Source organism: Loxodonta africana, chromosome 5 (genome assembly GCF_030014295.1).
Source record: "Loxodonta africana isolate mLoxAfr1 chromosome 5, mLoxAfr1.hap2, whole genome shotgun sequence".
Taxonomy (NCBI): Eukaryota; Metazoa; Chordata; class Mammalia; order Proboscidea; family Elephantidae; genus Loxodonta; species Loxodonta africana.
The window spans coordinates 14651227-14678080 of record NC_087346.1 but is presented as its reverse complement, the minus strand read 5'-3'; the positions used below and the strand labels follow the sequence as shown (position 1 = coordinate 14678080).

At 38.4% G+C, this 26854-nt stretch overlaps 1 pseudogene; it reads right to left on the bottom strand.

Annotated features, from left to right (window-relative positions):
* Positions 1 to 4172: 4172 nt before the first annotated feature.
* The window catches only part of LOC100671274 (importin subunit alpha-1-like), a 58197-nt pseudogene continuing 35515 nt past the window's right edge, over positions 4173 to 26854 (bottom strand).

Sequence of the window (26854 nt, the reverse complement as noted above, 5' to 3'; positions counted from 1 at the left end):
CATGGGCTCAACAGCATGTATTCCTTTACACCAAGATTGAACTACCTACCGTTACTCCTGAATGCCCAAGTTCTCAACAGCACAGACCAATGCCAAGCCCCTGATATGGTATCGTCCCTTGAGTAGATTGACCAGTCACTTGGTGGCAAGTTGATTTTATCAGACTTTTATTTGAAGAAGATAGCAATTTATCTGCACTATGATCAGCATCTATTCTAGACATGGATTTGCTTTCTCTGTCTATAATGCCTCCGCCAGTACCACCATCCAAAAGCTTACAGACTGCCTACTTTACTGACATAGTGTCCTATATAGTACTAGCTCAGACCAAGTGACTCATTTTATGGTGGAGGAGGTATAAAAATAGGTGCATTACCCTGGGATCTACTTGTCTAACCATACGCCACCTGGAAGCAGGCAACCTAATAGAATGATGAAATGGCCTACTGAAGGCTTAGCTAAGTGCTATCCTCAAGTATAGCTCCCAGAAGTGTTGGGCTGCTATTTTCTAGGATGCAGTACTTGCACTGAGTCAATGGTCCAGGAACCGGAAGGTGAAAATAAGCTTGGCACTCCTCTACTTTACTCCAAGTAACATACTTTTGCTTTACATCTCTGCAACCATGGGTGATTCTGCATTGGGTAAGGGAAAGGGAAAGCTGCGGCTCTGGTACCCAGTAGTGTTCCACTTGATCATAATGGTTATGTCGACAGTTCAGCAGGCAAATAAAGGCATTATATTGGATGAGGGATTGACCCTGGCTACCACAAAAAGCTATAGTTACAGCTACTAATGGATGCAAGATGGATTATGTTCTTCTTAGAGTATTCATTGGGGCATCTCTTGGTGCCTCAATGTCAATTGATAACCTTAAATAGGCAACTGTAGCAACCACAGCCTGACGAGATAAGACAACTGTGCTAAAACGACTAGGGACTCTGACCCTTTGAGGATAAACTTCTGGGTCACCTCATGATTTAAACAACCTGGACCCACTGAACAGCTTGGACAAATGTGAGCAAAATCTAGAATTTGTGATGGAAGAGGGAGATGATAAATATCAGTTATACACTTGGCAACAGTGGGAACCATACCTTGTTCACTAGCTCTTTTTTTTTTTCTTCCTGTGAACTTTTTTGTCTTGAGTCCTTATGTGGTAGCTAGCCACTACCTTGAAGTTTGTGACGAATTGGACTCAATACAGAGCAGGTATGGCTCTGAATGCTGCAAGGGGTAGACAGTATTGGAAATTCCTCATCTCTCACCTCACATCCTCTCACACTATCTTTTTAGACCACCCATTTCACCCTTTGATAGTACCTTACCTCTTATCGTATCACATATCTCTTGCTTTCTGCCTTGGTATTTTTCTGACATCTCATCTACATGGAACACCTGTGAAAATCTGCTCAGCTGTTTTCACACATGTGCGAACACAGAAATTCAAGGGAATTAACATCTTTTCGTGCATTGTTATTGCACATTTTAGATTTTAGAAAGCTTACAAACCACATCATTCAAATTCAATGGTTTATATGATTGTGATTGTATCAAGCAGATTCTTCTCACCACCCTCTGTTTCTTTGCTAATTTGAAGGGCCCATGTCTATAAAAAGTAGCACAGAGCCCAGTGCATTGTGTCTATTCAATAAAAATTTATTGGACTGAATCATTTTACAGAATATATTTCAAAGTTTTCAGGCACTGGAAAAATCCTGGAATGTTTTCCGTTGTGATACTGATTTTAATGTGGGAAAAAGGGGAAGTGGAAACACATTCACATATCATCTCCTTCTCTTCCTATCTATTTCTGTCTTTTGTCTTACTATTTTCATTGGAAAATAGACTTAAGACAAAGGACTGGATAGTTTTGACTAGGAAAATGGGCCTATATTTATCACATTAAATAGTACTCATTAGTCTTAAAATCATAACTCAGGCTTCAAAACCTGCAACAAAAATTTTTCCTGTCACACAAGCCACTTTCAGGGTCCTGGATGAAATCAAAAGTGGACTAAAAAAGAAAGAAATGATATCTTAATAATTCTTTCTAGTCCCAACAGTTTCTACCAAAATATTACTTACATAGTACTCAGTCAAGAAGATCAGTTTTTGCATAGACTTTCTGAGTCCCTCTAAAAACTCTTGCTGCTTCTTTGGCCCCTAAACGTGTAGGGCCTGGCACTTCCTTTTGACTGTCCCAAGTTTCTGTTTCTCACAACCCTGTCCATCCACCCTTGAATTTTCCTTTCGTTCTTCTCATTACAGTATAAAAATTTACTTTGTGAGTGCTGATTTGAATAAGTATTGACTCAATTACCAGATGAGGGTAATTTACACTATGGATTGTTGGATTTCAGTTTAGAGGTAACATTTGCATTTTGAGAGTAGTGTACCTGCAAAATCAATCTTCTAATTGAAGATATATATGTGGAGCATATTTTTGTGAAATCATCAATCCTGGTTACTATTCATTTTTTTGATAATTTCTTGTCCTAATTTTGCAAAATTTATCAAATTAATTGCTATAACCATTTATCAGAAGTCCCTGGGTGGCAAAAATGGTTTGGGCTTGACAACTAGTTGAGATGTTAGCAGTTCAAACCTATTCAGAGGCACCTTGGTAGATAGGCCTGGGGATCTGCTTCTGAAAATTCACAACCTTGAAAACCCAGTGGTGCAGTTCTACTCTCCACTCATGCTGTTGCCATGACTCGGAGATGACTCAACGGCAACTAGCGAAGACAACAACCATTTATTGTCATCAACTCTCATTTTTGCATGTAAGGAATAGTAAAAATGATCACTCTTAGAGTTAGGATGACACATGTACCAAGAATACAGGAAGCCAAGAATCTCGAATCTATGAAAGTGAAGGGTGTCTACAAACTACCTTATGATTTCATGATAAATAGCTAGTAATTAAAATATTATTTTCCATACTGTAGGATCCCTGGGTAAATTTTATGGCTGATATTGATAAATTTAGTATATGATTTAAAGGAGAAATAGTAGAAAATAGTGTTGAATGACATTCCACTTTACCATTTGTATTGATTACAATATAATAAAAAATACAGGTACATCATTGGCTATTGAGAGGGCTGTGAATATTTTTCTGTTTATTTTTTACTATGTACTAAAAAATTCATGGAGAATGTAGGACATAGTTAAAACTGATATTCTTCTGGTAGCCTATATCTGTTACGTAGTATTTCTGTCTAAATAGCATACTTCAAACACATGTTTGTGATAATGCCCTAAGGCACTGTATTATCTGGAGTATACCTTTTAAAGAGAGGCTATTATTTTTGTTAGCTGCCACGGACTCAGCCCCTGACTCATGATGACCTTATGCACAACTGAAGGAAATGCTGCCGGTTCTGCACCATTCTCAAGATAGGTTGCAGATGGGACTGTTGTGATTCTCAGGATTTTCATTGGCTGATTTTTGGAAGGAAACCCTGGTGGTGTAGTAGTTAAGAGCTATGGCTGCCAACCAAAAGATCGGCAGTTCAAATCCACCAGACACAACTTGGAAACCCTATGGGGTGGTTCTACCCTGTCCTCTAGGGTCACTATGAGTCAGAATGAACTCGATGGCAATGGGTTAGGTGTTTTTTTTTTTTTTTAATTTTTGGAAGTAGATCACCAGGCCTTTTTTCCTAGTCTTAGTCTGGAAACTCTGCTGAAACCTGCTTAACATCATAGCAACATGCAAGCCTCCATCGACAGACAGGTGTTGGCTGTGCATGAGGTACACTGACCAGGAACTGAATCTGCATCTCCCACATGGAAGGTGAGAATTCTACCGCTGAACCACCAATGCCTCATAGGTTTGTGGAAATAAAAAACCACAAACTATAAATTAAAGAATTAGAGTATTCCAGGAAATAAAAATTGTACGAAAGAAAAATATGTGTTTTTGAACGAACTTTGAAAATATGTTCTGACAAAAACAGACATAATTAATAACATCAGTTGTATGCTTTGGCATACACAGTAGAACACCAAGTGTCCTGGATTTCCACAGTATCTTGCTTTTTTTCTAACTGCCTAACCTTGTGCAAGTCACTTCATAAAAGTTTCTAATACTTGTTGAATAATTATTATTTGAAGCCATATTAATATCTATACATTTTTTGAAGTAAAAGAGAAGGGAGGAATTTAATCTTTATTTTTAGGGCCCTGCAAGATACGAAATTTCATATAGAATTAAGAAACTCAGTGATAGGAGAGACTTCATACAGTATATAGAGTTTGGAATTTTTCAGTATAGTTTTGGTGTAAATAGAGCTGCATAACAAATCACATTAATGAGGTCTTAGTAGAGAAACAGTAAGACAAACTTATAGGAAGTATATTAGTGTTATTGTTAGGTGCCCTCAAGTCAGTTCTGACTCATAGTGATCCCGTGTACAACAGAAGTGAACCACTGCCTGGCCCTGCACCATCCTCATGATTGTTGTTATGCTTGAGCCCATTGTTGCAGCCACTGTGACAATCCATCTCTTTGAGAGTCTTCCTGTTTTTCACTGACTCTCTACCAGGTGTGATGTCCCAAATATAGTACAAAACAAACAACTTTATGATTCTGCTGTACAGTTTAAACTTAAAGGCCTCAGGAGTGCTGTCTTATACATGGAAGCTTTAGTCTTCAGAGGTAGTTTCTGGCACCACATTCTGACCTTCTTCATCCTCTACAAAGAATTACTTCTCAATCAAGCTTAATGAAGCATATATACAGATTTGTTTTCATGATTTTGTAGCACTTCAATTTTATCCAAGCCTTCACATTCTCTAATTGTTATAAACTTTCCCAGTTTCACCTGATTTCGTATTTGAAATGGCATCCAGAATAGCTGGAATAATTTTGGTATCTTTCTCAGCTAAAAGGGCCATCAATGGTTCTAGTATGTCATAATGAACAAGCATACAATCTGTTTAACCGTTCCACCACTTATATAGTTGGTCACAGACCATAAAGCTGCTTTTTGTGTCATGATGTCAATAAAGAATGGGCCAAATCCATGATTCACTACTTGCCGTATCTGGTCCTGATGGCCAGCTGTGACGTTTGACATTGTACATGTAGCTTCCCTCTGAATATTAGTTTTGGGGTTAGCAGGCTTAGAAAAACAGTGAGTGCTACTACGTCTATTACAACCACATACTCAACCTGAACAGGTCAGTTCATCTGTCCTGTTGACAATATTCCCTATGGCTTATAGCATAGGAGCCACATTGGCAGCCCTGCAGCTCCTAGAAGCTTCACAATCTGGAACACAACTACTGTTTTCAGGACAATTTCAATCCATTTATTCACATCACCAGTAAGGTAGGAAATGGTCCAGCAGGTTTCTAATACTTCTGGATCATCGTGTTACAGGAGAGGAACTAAAATAGAATTTGCTCAGTGGTATCTAACAGGGGTGAAGAATTCTTGTTTTGGCAATGATTTCAAAGTGTTCAGAAAAGATTATGTAAGTGACCACCTGCTAAAGATCACATGTGAGGAACTGCAAGTAGAGGCAACAGAGGATCAACTGCACCATACGTGATAACCAAGTCTCAGAAAGATGAAGCATTTCCTGCAATGTTTTCCAGAGCCCACACAGCTTGTTCACTGATGTGAGCATGGGGAGATGCCAAAAGAGAAATGAATGCTGGGAAAGCACCTCCACTTACCACAGCCTTGGTATGTTCTGATGTCCTGGAAGCAATGTTCATGAGTGCCCAAGCTGATGCAAAGTGAACTGGACTGCATTTGGTTCTGCTCGAGGAGGACACACATTTTGGAATCAAACCAGCCTGGATTATGTTGTCTATGGGAGGCTGTTTTTCCTTAGAAAGCAGTTTCCTAGCAGGTTGAATAGCTTGGAGATGGCTTTCCAAGTTGTAGTATTTTACGCCTTTGACAGTGTCACCAACAGAGTAATTTACAGTGCCGCAGGTGTTTTTAGTTGTTGCGGTTTACCTGTGGTGGAGAAGTAGGGCCATCAGGAAAACAGCTTCCTTTTTTCCTTTTCAGCTTCTGGTCATCCTTCTTCGCTTTCCTCCGCCTCATGTTAACTTCTATTAGCACTACCTCATTTCTGTACTGTCTTTCCCCTTGTACTCTAATTTGTCAAGATGGGCAGCTGGTTTTAGCTTTCTCATTGGTGGACACTGCTGTGAGAGAAAGGGAGCAATATGTACAGCATGCTCAGGCTTCCACAGAAGGTGGTGTGGGGTTCATAAGTTGCTGGTCAGATGCCTTGCACATGTCCAACCTTTACATGTAATTTTGATAGCAACCTCAAAGCAAGTCAGATATTCTTGAAATGCTTATTTTTACACTTCAGAAAACTAACCCCTAAGATATTAAGTGTCTTGCCCAAGATCATACAGCTAAGAAGCAGTGGATTCAAACCCGGGCCTCTTGTTTCTGAGACCGGGCACTTGTCTCCTACGCTACTGCCTCTCTTAGTCTAGATTCCTCATCTGCAAAATGAAGATACTGAACCAAGATCTCTTTCACTCTGATTCTATAAATATAAATAACATGCCAAAAAAAAAAAAAAAGGGAAGAAAAAAGGTTCGTAGCACTTTCCCCTCTATGTGGCACACTGAGAGAGAAGATGTGTGTCCAAGTCACTTGCTAAGGCAGACACATGCATTTTTTCTCCAGGCTCCTCTAAGATTTCACTTCTTTTAGGAATGTCATCTTGTCACTACAGCAGATGTACTTTAGTGGTGTGCTAGTGGCCAATTTTAATGCAACTCAGGATTTACCATGATTAGAAAAAAAAATCATTGTTAATAGAATATTAGAGAGAAAAAGAACCCAGACTACATCTAAGGTAAATGCTCTTGCTAACTTGGTTTTTACAAAGATCAAAAGATACCCTTCAGAAGGGACATGTCTTCTGAAGACATGCAAATGAAATTTCATACACTTGAATAACTTGTAATAACTAAAACAGCCTTTTATCTCTACGTATCAGATGCTGTTGAATTTAACAGTAATTTATTCTAAATAATCTCCTTATAGTCTACTTGTTCAAAAAGACCTAAAGATTGTGAATGAGTATGCTATCTTGTCTTTAATATTTTGCTTTTTTGCAAAAATGACTATGTCTTTTTTCTCTTGAGGACCATGTTCCTTCAAAATAACGAAGAGTCATTTATACTGCATGCTGCAAATCCATTAGCAAGTGGAACATGAAATGTGAATAGTGGATTCTAACCAGCAACTAAGTAAATAGAATTGAAAATATTTACATCATATACCAAAAACAAAACCAAACCCATTGCCGTTGAGCTGATTCTGACTCACGGCGACAGGCGTGCCCAGTGGATTCAAACTGCTGACTTTTTGGTTAGCAGCCGTGGCTCTTAAACACTACTCCACCAGGGTTTCCACATCATATATTAAGTGTATGTGTTGTTTCAAGAGCTTTGTTATTATTTTGGATCTGGTCACAGAAGTTCAAAATCTACCCTTTTAAACTGTTTACAGAAAACAAACTTTAACCACTTCGGTTGTTATTCACAAGATTATCTTGTGGATGACTAGCTAATATGCAAAAGATTGCCGATGACTAGTGGCTGGAGAAGATTTGAGGGGTAGCTCATGTCTAAATGTGCCTCTAATGCTGCTTAAAGATGAGAAAAAAACCAAACCAAACCTGCTGCCATCGAGTCAATTCTGACTCATAGTGACCCTACAGGACAGAGTGGAACTGCCCCATAGAGTTTGCAAGGAGCGCCTGGTGGATGCGAACTGCCAAACTTTTGATTAGTGGCCGTAGTTCTTAACCATGCCACCAGGGTTTCCTTAAAGACGAGGGAGGAGAGACATCTGGTCTTCTACTTTATTTTTTAATTTGACTTTATGTATTGAGAATAAAACAGATTTTAAAACATAGTTAGGATGCTTTGGGTTATGAGTAATATTAAACTCAACTCAAACAAGCTTAAATAATAATTTAAAAAAGTGTTAACTTCTGGTAGAATTTGATCTACAGATTGACAATCTCATTGAGTCATTGGGTCTCTGTATTTATCAATTTGAACAGTAAAAGAAGGTAATGCGGGCTTCTGGCAGCATTTGATCTAGAGATTGACAATCTCACTGTGTCATCAGCTATTGGTCTCTATCAACTTAAACAGTAAGAGAAGGTAATGTGGGGTTCTGGCAGAGTATGATCTGTATTGACAATTTCATCGTGTCATCTGGTATCTGGTTCCATTTATATGTGGTTTTCTTTCTCTTCCATCTTCTGGTTCATCTTCATCCAAAGACAGCTTTTCCTCTTGCACACACAATGACTCTGTCTATTCCAGGTCTCACAATTACAAACTGCAAAGTACAAACTTGTCTTCCAGCACAAGACACTTACTGATTTATGACACCATTCTAGGTATTGTCCTTGTGTTTTAGAAACCTTTGCCCTGTAGAGTTTTCTGCAGTCTGGGTTTTGACAACTGCATTTCCATGCTTTCATATGTTCATCTGTGTCCTGCTTTTCTGAGGCTTAAATCTAGAAGTTTGAAAACATCCAGGCTCAGTTTTTGGTAAGAATATTTCATAGGTCGTGGTGTGTTCTATGAGGATACACATGATGGCTGGTTATCTCCCTTTTTTGGTGATGTTAGACTCTATCAACACCTTTTGCCTAGAACCATGTATTCATTAAAAAAAACAAGAAACAACAACAAAAAAAAACATTGCTGTTGAGTCGATTCCAACTTGTTAAGGCTTGTAAAATATTGATATTCCAATTTTGTCATTAAATCTGTATTTTCAGTCAGAATACTTCTGTCAATAAAAAACCTTTCCCAATTCAGCTATTTGGATGCCCGGAAGCACCAGCGAAAGCAAGAGAAATGCTTCATTCTTTCCTTTTATTGAGCAATTTTCTGAGTAATTGATTCCCTATTATCCCAAAGATGATCAATGAGATATATTTTAAGTATCATTTGAATTCATGGATTTAAAATGATATTAATTGTATGTATTAATTAAAAATACTTAATTTGTAGTACATCATTTTTTCTTATCTATGCTCAGAGTGTCCAATATTTGGCTACTGAGTGCCTCTTCTAGTTTCTCCTTACTCTTTCTGAAGCGAACTTAGTAGCCTTTAATAGCGTGTTTGCTTTTTCGTACGAAAAGATGTTCCAGGTGCATTTTCTCCATTCTCTGCTATAGACACAGAACTAGCCATTTCTCCAGTAAGCCTTGGTTTCTCTTAGGAGCACATGACATGACGTTTAGAGACCACTATTTGCATACTTCTGAATAATCAGCCATTGAAAACCCTGTGGAGCACAGCTCTACTTTGACACAATGGGGTTGCCATCAGTTTGCTTCAACTTGATGGCAACTGGTTTTTTGTTGTTGTTGTTTGCACACTAGGAATGCTCATTGCTACTGGGTTGTTCATGTTTTCTACGCATTTTAAATAGGAAAAAAAACTTGATTTTATATTGATACCTTCTGCTTAATCTCATCCATCTTTCATCTGTTTCCTTTCTAGCATGCCTAAGTATTGGTTTTCAATGATTCTAACATAATTTTTCAGAAATTTTCAACACAATGAACACACAGCTGACTCTGATTAAAATAACATCACCATCACCAATAACACGGTTACTGAAAAGCATGTAAAGATATACTATTTTGTTTTAGTTAATCTTTTTGATCTTAGGATATATCCCACCAAGGATATATACACCAATTACTATTTTTTAAAGTCACAGGAAAATATTTCCTACCCCTTTGTTATGCCACCAAACACAATACACAATTATGTTCATTTCCTTCCTCTTTCAATTTTTGGGAATTAAAAAAAATGTTGACTTTAAATATCTGTAAGGTTTCACATTCAAAGCTATAAATCAAATATATTCACTGAAGTCTGATTTTCATTTTAGTTAGCTCTAATTCCATTTTCCCCATAGATAACAATTTAAAAAATAATACTTCATGTTTCCATTTTTTATTTTAGCCGGTATATCTAAATAACCAAGTACCCTTCTTCATTCTTAGATATAATTATTAGCATACTTTAGCTAACAGAAAGGACTGAATTGTCGAACTAGACTTACATGAATAAGGGACTTGACCCAGTATCAAGCTTTACTAATAATATCAAGGATATAAATAATCAAAAGGCTCAGGTGAATCAGGGAAATGTCTGGTACAGCCTATGTGACCACCTTGATCTTTCCTTTCTTCACTGGACACTCTCTTTGGCCATGAGCAATAGGTGAGGTATTCAAATGATATTTTTGTGGATGACCTCCCATAGTGGTGGTGGGGTTTTTAGGTTATGAGGCATCTCCAGCGTATACTGATCGGTATAGGGCTTCAGTGACATTTTCCTCTAGGAGCAATGCCATACATAAGAATACTTCCACTAGCAAATATCTTTGGCTGTTAGTTATCAGTACGCTTACAAGAAGATTAAACTGGGATACCTGCCTTCTTTCTTTCCCAAGAAAATGTTTCCTAATAATTGGAGACAAATAGATTATAGGCTAATATTTTTAATTCCTTTCTACCCAGTTGCTCTTCTGACCTCATTCAATGTCTTCTTGTTATGTATTTTTTTTTTCAGGTATCTTTTCATCATTTGTCTTTCAAAAGTATCTTCGTATTTTATACAGAAGAACAAGTCTACTAACTCTGATGACCATCAGGATTTGAACCCATTTAATGAGGTGTAAGAATTCCCCCTAAAGCATCTTAACCATGACCATATTGTTACATAGGCCTTTTGATGTTCTTTTACCAACTCAGTTACCAGTTTTCCTTCTTTTTCCCCAGTTATTTGAAAACTTTCTATAATATGCTGATAAAAAAAAAAATTTTTTTTTTTTTTTTGATGGAGGCATTAAATTGAGTGTACAATTTTTCTAAGGACAAATTTACTTCTTTCTCTGGCCAGTCAGTTTTCATAGGCATTACATCAATTAGAAGAGTTAATTCAGCCTCCCAAAATATTTTCTCATTGGGCAAGTTATCATTTACATAAGCCTTGTTCTTATTTAAGAGTATAAATAACCCTACAAATCCTTTTTTACACCATATAGCTGTTGAATACAGATTAAAGTGATGTTTGACACACAGTGATGGTTAATTTTATGTGTCAACTTAGTTAGGCTATGGTGTCCAGTTGTTTGGTCAAATATTAGTCTAGATGTTGCTATGCAAGTATTTTGTGTATGTCATTATCATTTACAGTCAGTTGACTCTAAGTAAAGGAGATTACCCTGGATAATGTGGTTGGGGCTCGTCCAATCAGTTGAAGGACTTAAGGGCAAAATTCTTCCTCAAGACCATAACATACATATTCTGCCAGAGTTTCTAGTCTGTCACCTGGCCTATAGATTTTGGACTTGCCAGTACCCACAAGCACGTGAGTCAATTCTTTAAAATAAATCTCTCTCTCTCTATGTATATATAGTTGTTGTTAGTTGCCAACTTATGGTAACCTTATGTACAACAGAATAAAATGCTGCCAGTCCTGTGCCCCCTTTATGATTGTTAGTATGTTTGAGTCCATGTTGCAGCTACTGTGTAGAGCCTTCCAACATAAGAGGCTCATCTTCCAGAACTATATTGGACAATGTTCTGTTGTTATCCATAAGATTTCATTGGCTGCTTTTCGTCCCCCCCCCCTTTTTTTAATCTGCTTTTTTTTTTTTTTTAGGTGAAGGTTTACAGAGCAAATCAATTTCTCATTAAACAACTATAGTTTTGTGGTATTGGTTGCCAACCCCGTGACGTGTCAGCACTCTCCCTTTCTCGATCTCGGGTTCCCCATTTCCATTCATCCAGCTTTCTTGTCCCCTCTTGCCTTTTTGTACTTGCGCCTGGGCTGGTGTGCCAATTTAGTCTCGTATAAATGGTTGAGCTACATATATTATTGTTTGTTTTGTAGGCCTGTCTAATCTTTGGCTGAAGGGTGAACTTCATGAGTGACTTCATTACTGAGTTAAAACAGCGTCTGGGGGCCATACTCTTGAAGCTTCTCCAGCCTCTGTCAGACCAGTAAATCTGTCCTTTTTTTTTTTTTTTTGAGTTTGAATTTTGTTCCATATCTTTCTCCAGCTCTGTCAGGACCCTCTATTGTAATCTGTGTCAGTAGCTGGGCACCATCTAGTTGTGCTGGGCTCAGTCTGGTGGAGGCCATGGTAGTTGTGGTCCATTAGTGCTTTGGACTGATCTTTCCCTTGTGTCTTTGTTTTTCTTCATTCTCCCTTGCTCTAGACAGGGTGGGACCAGTGGAGTATCTTAGATGGACACTCACAGGCTTTTAAGACCACAGGAGCTACTCACCAAAGTAGAATGTAGAACATTTTCCTTGTAAACTATGTTATGCCAGTTGAGCTGGATGTCCCCCGAGACCATGGTCCCCAGCCCTCTCACTGGCTGATTTTTAGATGTAGATAGCCAGACTTTTCTTCCTAGTCTACCACCTGTCAGTTTGTTGTACTGTGGGGTTGTGTGTTGCTATGATGCTGGAAGTTATTATGCTGCTGGTATTTCAAATACCAAAAGGGTTACCCTTGGTAAACAGATTTTAGCAGAGCTTTTGGACTAAGATAGACTGGGAAGAAGAAGACCAGGCAACATCTCTCTCTCTATGGGTGTGTGTGTATGTGTGTATGTATACATACATACATATATGTATGTGTGTATGTATACATACATACATATATGTATGTATGTATATAGGCTCTGTTTTTCTGGAAAACCCTAATACATGCACTATCCGTTAATATTATAGGATCATATTATTCCTTTCCCGTACGAATGACTTTACATATGCCACATTCCTAATCATGGGGGTGGTGACTGTATGCCATTGTTCAGGCAATTCCAGATTCCACCTGTTTGTTCCACATATTATAGTGTATGTTTTACAGGTGCCATTATGTAACATCTATGAGTCAGAATCAACTCGACGGCAATGGGTTTGGTTTTTTTTGGTACCCCATCATAGAAAAGACTTTATTTAAATCTGAATACCTGCTGGCTTTAAGAACTCAGGGAGTTAGAATCTGATTAAGTTATCTGCCTTAGCATTTCGATCCTCTTTTTGAGATGGAACTGGATTCTTCTGATGAAGATTCACATGACACATTTTCTAAATTCCTACAGAGATTTCCATAACTGAGTGCTGCATATAGGAGTATCCTTTACTGTCCAGTCATCTTGGACCCATTCACCATTGGCTACAGCCCAAAGTCTGTAAATATCCAAACGGTCCTGTGAGATCGGGAGTTTAGTTCTCCCTCATTGCGAAATAAGCACCTCTGAAGTCTGCCAAACTTTCAGACTGGCCCTTTCCTTCTTTCCTCAACTTTTCTTTTTTCTAGTAGCAAGGCACATAGCTGCCAATTTCCAAACAGTCCACACGCCAGGAACTCCCACCGGCCAACCAGGCAGCTGTTTTGTCCTGGCTGGGGCAGAGTCACAGACCTTGGACCACAGAGCAACGTGGGGAAAGAAGATCCTTAGAGGACTCTGCTATTGACTCTATGGGCAACTTGCTTGTGTAAATAGTGGGCCCCTGAATGTCACATCTTAGTGTACTCTTCAATGTAGCACTTCCTCTTTATCCAAGAGCTTTTTTGTATTGCCTTCTCCACGTTCAAAGCTCTCTCTGGTATCACTAAAGAGAGACATAGTTGATAGTTCTAGCCTCAGAATTATGTGATGCCTTTCTGTGGCAGAAGCGGTTGTGACCAACCTCTATAAATCTTCTAATGCTTGTTTCTGCTCACACCCCCACTCACAATGATACTTATTTCTGGGGACTTTGTTATGGGGCTAACAGCGTTCTTCGGAGAAGGAATGTGTTTTGCCAAATAGCCTGCTAGGTCTGAATTTCTTGCTTACTGGCGGGGTCTGTGAGAGAGAAAAACTTATCTCTCTTTGTTTAAGGAATGTCTTTAGTAGCTTCCAGAAATTTTTCAGATTGGATCAGGCTTGCACTTTAGCTGGATTTGTCAGCAATCCTTTATTTATCATGAGAGTAACTATGATCCTGAACTCTTCTTGTGCTTCTTCCTCTGAGGAGGCAATTACTATGATAGAATCAATGCAGTGCACTAGCTTGTTGTTGTTGCTGTTGGTTGCTCTTGAGTCGCCCCCCAACTCATGGCAATCCCATGCATTGCAGAGTAGCACTGCTTCATGAGGTGTTCTTGGCTGAACTCTTAATGGAAGCAAACCACCAGGCCTTTCTTCTGTGGAGCCCTGGGTAGGTTCAAACTGCCAACCCTGGTTATGAAATCCAACTCCTATCTCACTCCAAAACCAAACCCGTTGCCATTGAGTCAATTCTGACTCATAGTGGCTCCACAGGACAGAGTAGAACTGCCCCATAGAGTTTCTAATGCTGTTAATCTTTATGGAAACAGGCTGCCACATCTTCCTCCTGTGGAGCAGCTGGTGGGTTTGAACCTCTGACCTTTTGCTTAGTAGCTGTGAGCTTTAACCACTCCACCACCAAGGCTCTTCCTATCTCACTAAAAATCTCACTAGACTATAATAATATACTAGGAAATTCAAATATCCTTCTGATAACACAGTAAATGTACACCCACTTTCATTCTATTAAAATGCTAACTGTGCTTGGCAGGACTCTGAAATTGGGCTTGAAAAGAAGGTATTAGGTTTATGGTGGCTTGTTGCACTTCCTATATAGTCTTCACCATACTAGGTATAGATGAAACAATCAGAGAAATTACCTTATTTGCTCCTTGATACTCTATTGTTCACCTCCTGGAACCTTCTGCCTTATGTAGTAGCTAGAAGGAATCCTAAAAAAGGGAGTCAGTGGTAATTAAAACTCTCACCTCAACTGTTTCCTTAATTAGAAGAGTGGTTTCTTGTTTCCCCCTTGGAATTCTGTATTGTTTAAAGTTTACTACTAAGAAGGATTCAGGTAATTCCAAAGGCTCCCATTTAGCATGGTCAATTAAAACTGGGTAAAGTATGGATTTAGGCACTATCCCTGTGAAAAGGACAAAGGCAACATGTCCCATGTATCCAACTATTGGACTTAACATGAAAGGGAGCTATATTTCAGTCATTAAACATCTCCTAGTTTCCAGATCTCCTTTATACACACACGCACACACTTGGAGGTGGGAGTTGAATTATTCTGGGTTCTTGAGGCCTTCTACTTTAGGCCTTGCAACACAAGACTCAAGAAGTTCAGAATTAAACTACAAATCCTGGCTATTTTCTGGTTAGTGAGAAGGGGGATTACCACTTTTGTTTGTTTGTTATTTTTGATTTCCCTCTGTAGGGTGGACAAATCTAAATAATTGTCTCAATAGAGCCACTGGCCTTGTTTATCCACATTCCTATATCTTATTTGATCTTCAATGTTCTGTTACCAGTAAAATCTTTTTTCACAAATTCCACAGAACTTTCTCTACGCCAATCTTTCTCACTGAATGTTTTCATTTTCATATGTAGCTGTTGTGTTATCTCTCCAACTAACTTTTCCTTGGGGACATGATTTGTGCATAATTTTCCTTCTCCCTGCTGGATGCTTTGCACCGGCAAATAAATAATTTTGAATGAATAAAAATAGTTTAAATAATGAAGTTTTGTTCCCAGTTTTAGTGCAGAAGCTAAGTGTCATAATGATGACTACAGCCTGACTACAAGTATGAGTCCCTGAAGATGCTTTCTCTAGGTTTAAGCAAATATTGAGAAGTTAAAGTTTCCCTCAATTAATAATGTCATGATATTTTTAAAGAACAAACAACCTTAAAAGAAGTAAGTATTGCTTCTACTGACAATAAGTAGCCTTCTTAGAGATAGACTGTGTGATATTGGTGTTGCCACCTTGTTAAGACCATGTATTTGCCACATGGATCTGTCATCATTATCAAAAAATGAACACAATCAAGGATGGTAAATAATATCAATCATTAACTTTCTGGTAAATGACAAAACTTAATACCTTAACCTTGATAAGATAATTTATATTACATAAATAATAAAAGAAATCTATTTTTATTTTAGCTTTTAAAAATGAACGCAATTCTGATTCTAACTCTTACTTCAGTGTGCTACAGAGGTCTTATATTCTACTCTTGGTCAAATAGGTATTTGACTCATTTTTATCTTTTTTCAATTCTATAGGGAAGTGACTTTTTAAGGGAAGCTCACTGTTCTTCCTACCTTATTAAAATCCTGCTTGAGAATTTTTTTTTTCCTTTTTTACCATGTGTTTATAGTAAAATTAGTGTAGTAAACTTTCTAATAGATATTATAGACTACAAGAGTTCCTGAAAATCCTTTCCCTAGATTTAAGCTAATATTGAGAAGATAAACAGATATTGGTTATACTAGTAAGTAAATACTTCTAATTGCTAATAATTCTGATAAATTAATGGAATTTTATTGCGAAACGATGGCATTTAAATAGTTGTTGAGTTGGGGTAACATTTTTCAAGAACATATGTGAAAACTTTGCAAAAGAATCGCATTTCAAAAGATAAGAAAGAAAGCTGGCTACCAGAGGCCCTTTAGCTAGGAAACGGTGACCAGAACAATTTGAAACGTTGAAGAACGTCCAGCTTGGAATCTGGTTCAAGGGACGTATAGATTGGTGTGGGTGACACAGAGAGGTTCTGGGAATAAATTTTACATTAAAGTCTAGTAGTTTAAGAGTCAATTGGGAACACATCGACTACTCCTGACTTTTCTTAAAATCAAATGTAGACTTAGAATGAAAAAGCAAGTATGTGAAACATGCTTTCATTTAGGGAGCTAAGACATTTTCAAATTGTCTTGTATTTTCTGTAGTCTTGGGAGCCTTTTGGAATTATTTTGTCTGAATCTTAGCCTGCATGTTAAAGATGAGAAACTAATAATCAAGAGTTGGCTTAGTAAACGAGAGTGAGTACTCATTGGATCTCGGATGCATTTGTGAGCAAACCATGACAAAAAGTTCCTTTTTTCTTTCTTCCTCCTTACTTACAAAGAATACAATTTCAAACCTTGAACAGGGGTTTAGTATTGCATATATTCCATGTAAGTATGAGAATATGCCTCCGTCTTACATGTTTTTATTTAAAAAAATTACCATGTTAAGCCTCACTGTCACTGAGACTCTCATGTGGACAGGAAAATTGATTGACCTGGAAAGTTTTTCTCTTACTTTCTGGGTTCGTGGCTTCATAAAAATCATAGGCTGTAATATTTCCAGAAATTCACGATAGCTTCTACTCGTCAGTGGTGAAGCTTTTAATGATCTATTTTATCTTCCTTTTTTCATCATTTGACAGATTTTTTTCTTTTCATTTACTCATCTACATATTTTGTTTTAAATTATGTATTTTTTAGTTTTCTTTCATTAATCTTGAACTTTTCAGGTAAGATTTGCTAGGAAACTTCAAAAAACGCAGATGCAAATAGGAACCTAATTGTAATTGTCGATTGGCTACACAAAGGCTTGAGGACAGCCTTGAAAATTGTTTACAAAAATCATCATGCCTATTAACAAAAGCACACTGTGATGAGGCAACATTTACCACAAAGGGGTCACTTTTAAATTAAGTTCACAAACATATATTGTATAAATCTTATGAGCTAGGTAATCACACTATGCAGGGTAATATATTACAAAACCCTTGGTATATATTAAAACCAAACCAAACCCACCACCATGGAGTCAATTCTGACTCATAATGACCCTATAGGACAAAGTATCACTGCCCCATAGGTTTCCAAGACTGTAAATCTTTGAGGAAGCAGACTGCTGCATCTCTTGTGCAGAGCTGCTGGTGATTTTGAACCGCCGACCTTTTCATTAGCAGCTGAGCGTTTTAGCCAGTGTGCCACCAGGGCTACCTAACTCGTTGCCGTTGAGTGGATTCTGACTCATAGTGACCCCAAAAGACAGAGTAGAACTGCCCCACAGGGTTTCCAAGGAGCGCCTGGTGGATTCGAACTGGTGACATTTTGGTAAGTAGCGTAGCTCTTTACCACTAGGCCACCAGGGTTTCCTAGGGCTACTTAAAAAAAAAAAAAATAGGTACTTATATATTAACCTGTTGTGTCTAGTAGATTTTGCGTCATAGCGACCCTATAGGGCAGAGTAGAGCTGCCCCATAGAGTTTCCAAGGAACAGCTGGTGGATTCTAACTGGCGACCTTTTGGTTAGCAGCAAAACTTGGAATTCAAGCCCAAGGAAGGATATTCCAGTGGTCACTTTCATAGCTATTGCCTTGTAACTTTTTCCCTTCTCCTTGATGTTGAGATTGGTCCCCAAAATATAATGGGTAAAATAACAGTGCCAGTGATTATGTATATAGTTTCCTGAAATTGGCTTCTCAGGGACTGAACTTGTTTACTGCAAAGGAAAAATTTAAATAACTCTAGTTTTAGTGAACCCACAATATAGTACCATAAGAGGGGGGTCATACAATTCGAAAGCTTATAATATGGGGATATGTGATAGTAAAGTTAATGAAATGACCATTACCAGGTACTGCCACAGGTGCCAGTAGTCTTGCTGAGCCACCATATGCCATCCTCTTCCTGACTCTTGTTGGTGCCCTGTGGTAACAGTTGTTTGTGCCAATTTAATTATTGCAGGGGCAGCTTCTGGGTCCTGTGGTTGCTGGGACAGCTAGACAATGACAGCGGTTTTAGTAAATTCCCATTTAGTTGGCACCATTGTCTTGGACCCATCCTGAGAGATTGGTCACAAGAACACTGAGGGCATGGAAACCAATTTCTGCCTCCCTGATCCCCAGATGGGGCCACCAGATACCCCTATCTTCTTTGCCTCATCCTCCTCTCTATGCACATCCCCTGTCCCCCACCCCACCCTCACACACAGCAGAAGATAAAAACATAACCTGCTTCCGTTTGAGACAGGAGGGTGGCTAGTGGGAGGAGAGAAACCAACGGCTAATTCTATCATACCCAAATTTTCTCTGGGGTCAAGGCAGGGTTTTTCCCCCCTTGAAAATTAGGAAACAAACAAGTTTTGTCTTCTTTTAATAAAAAAATACAGATTTTGAAATATTCATGAAGAGTTTATACTTTACATTTTCCCTATAGTCTTAACATATTTAATGGCTTTGACAGGTCTTAACTTAGAGTACCATTAAACATTTTTTATTGCTTCACATGAATGGGGGAAGGAGAAAAGCTTACTGACTTTGAGAACTTTCTTTCCACATCTGTATAACCCACATTTAACTTCTAAAACATTAATTATATCTGCAGTGAGGCAAACAGAAAGCCTTAGAGGGCAGTCAAACCTCATGTATTAGGGAGAAGCTGGTGGTCTTTGAGAGTGCAGAGAATGCGCAATTGCCTTAGGCCGGGTTCTTTAGAGAAGCAAAACCAGGAAAGTGTACAAATATATGTATACATATACAGAGAGAGATTTATATTAAGGAAAGGGCTCACAGGATTGTAGAGGCTGGAACATCCCAAGTCCATTGGTCAGGGTAGAGGCTCCTCCCGATTCACGTATTCACAGGGGCTGGTGAACCCAAGATTGGCAGGTCAGACAGCAGGGCTGTTGCTTACGGGCTGTGAAGGTTGAGGAATCCCAAGATTGGCAGGCAAAGCTGCAGATGAGCTGTTAGCTCAAGTCCCAAGAGCTGGAGGTCAGACAAATAGGAGCCAGCTGCAGGATCCAGAGGGACCAAAAGCCCATGAGCCTTGCCAGAGAGTCCACTTATATTCAGTGCAACCCACATTCAGAAGGAAACTCCCCTTCAACTGACTGGCTACTCACAGCAGATCACATCATGGAGGTGATCACATTATATCAAATCTCATCATGGAAGTGATCACAACATTGTGTGACTGCCAGGCTATATCATAACTGCCAAACCACTGAGAATCATGGCCCAGCCAAGTTGGCACATAATCTTAATGATCACAATAATTAGGCTGTATATTGCTTTTTTTTTTCTTTTTTTATTTATTAATGTCTTTGAAGCAAGTCAAACAATGCAGAGGAATGATTCTGCCTCCTTTAAACTTTGTACTTTACCCTCCTTTAACTGACCCCATGCCTCAGGTCATGAAGTATTTCACTGCCCATTGTTATTATTATTTTTTGGCTTTAAGAAAGAGAAATTTATTTTCTCACAGTCTGGTAGGCTAGAAGTCCAAATTCAGGGTGTCGGCTCCAGGGGAAGGCTGTCTCTCCCTGTTGGCCTTCTCATCAATCTTCCCCCAGACTAGGAGCTTCTCCATGTAGGACCCCTGGGTCCAAAGGACAAGTTCTGCCCTTGGTGCTGCTTTCTTGGTGGTATGAGGTCCCCACTCTCTGTTTGCTTCGCTTCCCTTTTATCTCTTATAAGATAAAAGGTGGTGCAGACCACACCCCAGGGAAACTCCCTTTACGTAGGATCAGGGATGTAACCTCAGTAAGGGTGTTACAATGTCACCCTAATCCTCTTTAACATAAAAATGGAGGACAACCACGTGATACTGGGAACCATGGCCTAACCAAATTGACACACATATTTTGGGAGGACACAATTCAATCCATGAGATTTCACCCTTGGCTCCCCCAAATTCATGCCTTGCTACATGTAAGACACATTCTCCCCATCATATCATAGCAAAAGTCTTAAATCAGCTCCAAGTCCAAAATCTAAAAATTCCTCTTCAACTGTAAAATCTAGAATACAAGTTATCTGTTTCCAAAGTACAATGGCAAACAGGCACAAGCTAGACATTTCCATTACAAACAGGAGAAGCTGGAGGAAAAGAAGGGATAACAGGCACCATGCAAGTCAGCAGAACACATTACATTAGCCCTCAAGGCTTCGAAAATAATCCTCTGTTCTCTGAGACAACTTACACAATGGCCCTGCCCTCCAAACTCTAGGTATTGGTCATACTGTCTCAATTCTGAGTGGAGGCTCCTTGGCCCTGGGCTTCAACTCTACCTTCCAAGTCCACTAGGACAGCTACTCTGCTCTCTTGGCTTAGGCACCATTCTTCCAGTCCATTTGAGTGGCGACTCCACTCTCAGAAACACCAGAGGCCATGTCTGCACCCTTTGAAACCCCAGAGGTCTTGGCCTAGCCTTTTGAGACTGGGGCAGCACGGCTTCTTGTGTTCCTTATCTCTTCAGCCTCTGCTTCCTGATTTCTTGGCCTCTCGGCTCCTTGGGCCTCATGCCCCCATCTGCCCTGGTGGTGCAAGCATCCCAAAGCTCTGTAGCTCCACCGATAAGTGCCTGGAGGCACCCCACTCCACCAGGAAAGCTCCTGTGCACAGGCACTCAGCTCTCTCACTCCATGGGTCAGCTCCTGTGCCGTCTGGTGCTGGTCTGCTGGTTCTGCTACTGCTGGTCCTGTGTTGTTGCCACTCCTCTATCCATTCACAGTTTCAAAACTGCTTCCACATTTTAGGTATCTGTTAGAGCAGCACCTCATTCTCTCAGTACCAAATTCTGTCTTAGTCATTTAGCGCTGCTATAACAGAAATACCACAAGTAGGTGGCTTTAACAAAAAGATATTTATTTTCTCACAGTCTAGTAGGCTAGAAGTCCAAATTTAGGGCATCAGCTCCAGGGGAAGGTTTCTCTCTCTATCAGCCTTCTCATCAATCTTCCCCTGGAATAGGAGCTTCTCCAAGCAGGGACCCTGGGTCCAAAGGATGCACTCTGCTCCTGGCACTGCTGTCTTGGTGGTATGAGGTCCCCTCACTGCCCATTATTGTAAAAATATTTTAACTGGTAATTCCAATGGCATAGGTCAATTTCAGGGGCTCTCAATTATATCTCTTGATATCTATGATAGCACAGCAGCATATGCCATATAGCTGAGGAAGCAACAGAATTCTAAATAGTTATGCAACTATTTGGTACAGACATATAACTATTTATATCATTGCAAATCCATCCCAACGTACTGTCTGGCGATATATACCTATATATATGTAACAGATATCTTTGTTAAAGTAACTTCGGCCCCTCTCTTAACTAAACACTACCTATCCGCTAAAATTTTTTTAAAAATAATTTTTATGTACTTATAATTTAAACCTTAGATGCTAGACTCTTACCATTTCTCTAAAAGATATTTAGAAACATTTGACCATGGTATTTTTCTAGGACATTGTTTCTTACTGCTTTTTGCCACTAGATGGAAGAAGCAGGTTAACAAAATGGTATTTTTGGTACTTTATTCAACTCTACCCAGAGACAACACAAAACTGTGTTTCAAGTAATGACAGTGTCAGCATTCTTCTATTCATCTATGTTTATTGTAGTATTTCTTTTACATGAATCCTGCATCTAAAAACTGTGTGTTTGGTAGAGATTAATTTGCTTTCTTTCTTTTTATTTTCTTTTCACAAGTCATCAAGAAGAAACACAAGTGCTGGCTAAAAGACAAGAAGTAAGAATTATAAAAAGATATTGGTGATGTGTGTGCCACACAGTATTGCTTAGCATGCATTACTGTCCAAGGAAGCCTACGCCTACATAAACATCAAACCTCCTTCATTCTGTTATTTCTTCATGCCACAGATATTTACTGAGGTGCTATAAAACACACAAGGGTTGATATGGATACAACACCTGTGTATAAGATTTTTGCATTTTTTAGAAGGCAGCTAAGCAAGAGGCGAAAGAAGTGGGAAATAGCAACTTAAGAAAATGTTTAAAGATGAAAGGGCAGTATATTTTAAAAGGCAATTTAAAAGTTTAAATAGATAGAGTATTGTAATTTGTATTTTTTAAGCAGATGATAGATACAGGCAATACCCTCCAAGCTAAAGCACCATGTAGAGAAGAAAGGGCATCCTGGGAAGTGAAGACTGAGCTTGAAATGGAAGCTCCTGCAAAACAAAAGAACCTAGAAACGAGAAGCTAGCAGCCAGCTGATGACAGCGTTTTAACAGATGCACGCTTACCGAGCGTGCGGACCTGTAAGTCCATGGAAAAACTCCATAAGGGAACTACACATAAATTTTGGCTCGTGAAAGCAGCTTCCTGCCGCCTCTACTCTCCTTCACCACTCCTAACCAGTTTAGAAAGGAGGCTCATGTGGTAAGTGGTGTTATTTGACTCCAAGGAACCAATATTTAACATTTAAGACAGTATATAGTTCCACGTACCTTCATACCCAGTAGTCCACCGGTGCGAATGAGTGAAGAATTCTATTCCAGTCGCTGAAGGCAATGAACTTGAACTCTGATATAATGAGTGGCTATAAAATTATCCAGCTTTTAAATCTAACCACAGAACTTGATTTTATGACCTCCTGTGGAACTGTAGCTACAGGTTAACTAAAGGTTATGAAGTAATATTTCCTTTTTATAGTCCCAGATTCACTGCCTTGTAATTTCAGAGATCACCTTGTTCTACAGTGGGACAAGCTTTATAGCATTATAAACTCAATGAGGGTCTCGTAACTTTTTCTTTTCCAAATTCAGATTCTTTATTATTCTTATAAGAATGTCTGTATCACTATTCTAGTAGCTTGAAATGTGTGTAGGAGACTTTATGTAATGTCAAGCTTTATTGTCCTACTTTGTTCTATACTATAATTACAAATAAGACATAGTTGAAATTTAAATATTATTTTACATCTTAATGGGGTAAGAAAGAATTGTATGTAGGAGGCTTTATGTAACATCGAGCTGTTTTTCCTACTTTGTTCTATACTTTGAAATTTAATTATTATTTTACATCTTAATTGGGTAAGAATGCCATGCATTAAATCCTATTTAAATTGATATGTATGGGATACGTATTGCATAGGATTACCAGACTACCTAGGGGATATATATATGAATAAATTCAGATTATAAACAGCCTCGTTTTTTAATTCTATAAAGCAACTTTTTATCAATAGCTACATATATATTACTAAATTCCAAACACTGCCCCCCATGATTTTAATATGCATATAGAACGATATTAGCTAGATTTGAATCTCATTAGATAAAGCCAATAATTTAACTTTTTTGACCTTCTTTATGCTCTATAAAAAGTAAGCTGATCCCCCCACAAGGAGAATGGCACCAGTTTGATTTTTATCACTTTTCTGCTCATCTACAACTAAAATCTTTGAAAAGATTGTAACTTGGTATTATTATTAGATATGAAAAAATATAACTTCAAGTGTATTTATCAGAAGGATAAAAAAATGGCTACAGAAGCCTACATGCGTTATTGACTTTCTTTTAGGGCTGTGGCTACATAGGCAAGGTAGAAATAAAAGCAATTATTTGAAAAAAGCTGGGTGAAAATTTCAAACCCTGTAATTGAAGAAATGTTGTAGAATGGAATTTTTAGGCCTAGTTATCCAGGCTGTGTATTTACATTGATTCCATTGACGCCACGTAATTGCTCAAGTCTGTACATCACTTTTCCTTTACAGATGCAGATAGAAGACATAGAAAATACAGTTCTCTAATTGTGACACAGTTCAGCCCTAACTTTAGTACAGATTGTTTTCCTGTTATCATTTGAAAATTATTAGTGATTTTCCTATAGAAGAATTTTAAAAAGAAATCTTTGAAGAACAGTTTGTATAACTAAGTAAAACAGGTCCATTAAAAGTTTTATCTGTTCTTTTATTGATTTTTAGAAGCTTATTTCTTCCAGTTCAGAGAAATTTAGTTTTCCCTTTTGGAGCTCATAGCATTTTGGCCAAGTTATACCACCTTGTTACTCTAGGTGATATAACATTCCTCTGTGAACACCCGATTAAAAAGGAAAAATCATCAGGCTGAATTCTGTTCTATGTAGTTCTAGGATCAAATGAGAATTTCACAAATTTAATAGGAAGCAGATGAAGCACCCATGCCGATTGGATGGCTTCTAACAAGAAAAACGGATGAAACAGTTGAGAATTTGGTAAACATCAGCTGTTTTGTTGTTGTTAGGTGTCATCAAGTGGCTTTTGACTCATAGTGACCCTGTGTACAACAGAACGAAACACTGCCTGCACCATCCTCATGTTCTTTGTTATGCTTAAGCTCATTTTTGCAGTCACTACGTCAATCCATCTCACTGACGGTCTTACTGTTTTTCGCTGACCCCTGCTTTACCAAGCATCATGTCCTTTTTCAGGGACTGATCCCTCCTGATAACATGCCCAAAGGCATCAGTTCTTCTTCTGTCTTCCTCATTCATTGCCCAGCTTTCACATGCATGTGAGGCAACTGAAAACACCATGCACCATGGCTTGGGTCAGGCACACCTTAGTCCTTAAAGTGACATTCTTGCTTTTGAACACTTTAAAGAAGTCTTTTGCAGCAGATTTGCCCATTGCAATGTGTCGTTTGATTTCTTGACTGCTGCTGCCACGGGTGTGGATTGTGGATCCAAGTAAAATGAAATCCTTGACACCTTCAATTTTTTCTCTGTTTATCATGATGTTGCTTATTGGTTCAGTTGTGAGGATTTTTACTTTCTTTATGTTGAAGTGTAATCCATAGAAGACTGTAGTCTTTGATCTTCATCCTAAGTGCTTCAAGTCCTCTTTGCTTTCAAAGGTTGTGTCATTGAATATCACAGGTTGTTAATGAGTCTTCCTCCAATCCTGATGCCATATTCTTCTTCGTATAGTCCAGATGTTCAGACGATTTGATCAGCATGCAGATTGAATAAGTACGATGAAAGGATACAACCCTGACACACGCCTTTCCTGACTTTAAACCACACAGTATCCCCTTGTCTCTTTGAGAGACTGCCTCTTGATCTATGTACACGTTCCTCATGAGCACAATTAAGTGTTCAGCTGTTTTAGAAAGGGGTTAACATCATAATTACACTAACTGTTGTGCATTAGGGTGCCTAGAATGTCGTGTATGGTTTATTTTGCATTAAAACTTCACTTTTTATTCAAAATGGGTTTTATAAATGAAAATCGCTCTTAAGACATTCAATACCACAGAATATTTGTATACTAGAATTTTAAAAAAATGCGTTACTTGTCCACTCATATTTGTTTTATTTTGTACTGCAAATGAGAATTTTCTTGTTGGCATTTAGTATTTTTAAACTATATATAACATAACAACTGAAATTTTCCACTAAAAATAAATATGATTTGGTACTCCAAATTTTTACTAAAGGTGACATTTTACTTGAAATGTTCAAATTACCAAAGGAATGCATTTGGCCATTTGGGGATAGTAGGAAGAACACTAAAAAACAAAAACAAACAAAATATTGCCATCGAGTCGATTTCGACTCATTGAGGGCCTATAGGACAGAGTAGAACTGCCCCACAGAGTGTTCAAGGCTGTAAATCTTTATGGAAGCACACTACCTCCCTCCCCCCAGCCCCACAGCGAGAACGCAGTCTATTTAAAAAGAGAGAAAGAAAGGAAACTCAACATAATGCATTAAAAAAATTGTTCCAACTCTTTTTCTAAGCAAAAATAGCTCAGAGCTAGACATAATTTGAGAATACTTAGGAGCAAAAGAACAATCATACCACTGAACATGTGGAGTTTTAAACTTTTGTGCAGATGAATTTCTTTGGCTTTTATGTTGGCATAGTATTCCAAATGGCTGTTTAAACCTATAGCCTTTAATGCTTACAGTAATTTTTCCTTGGCTCCAAATTTTGCTTTCCTTTCTTTCAGTCAGAATTACTTTGGTTAATTTTCTTTACATAATGAGAAACGAATAATTGAGAAGGCACGCGTGTATCTAGCACTAGGAGATTCAAGAAGCATTATGTTGTAGAGAGGGAATAAAGAATTCTGTTGCTGTTGAATTGAATTCAATTCTATTCTGCAAGATCCTTTTCTCTCACAGACATTTCATAAAAATCATCTGAAATGAAGACGATAACTTTGAAAATAAAAGCTTACCAGTGTA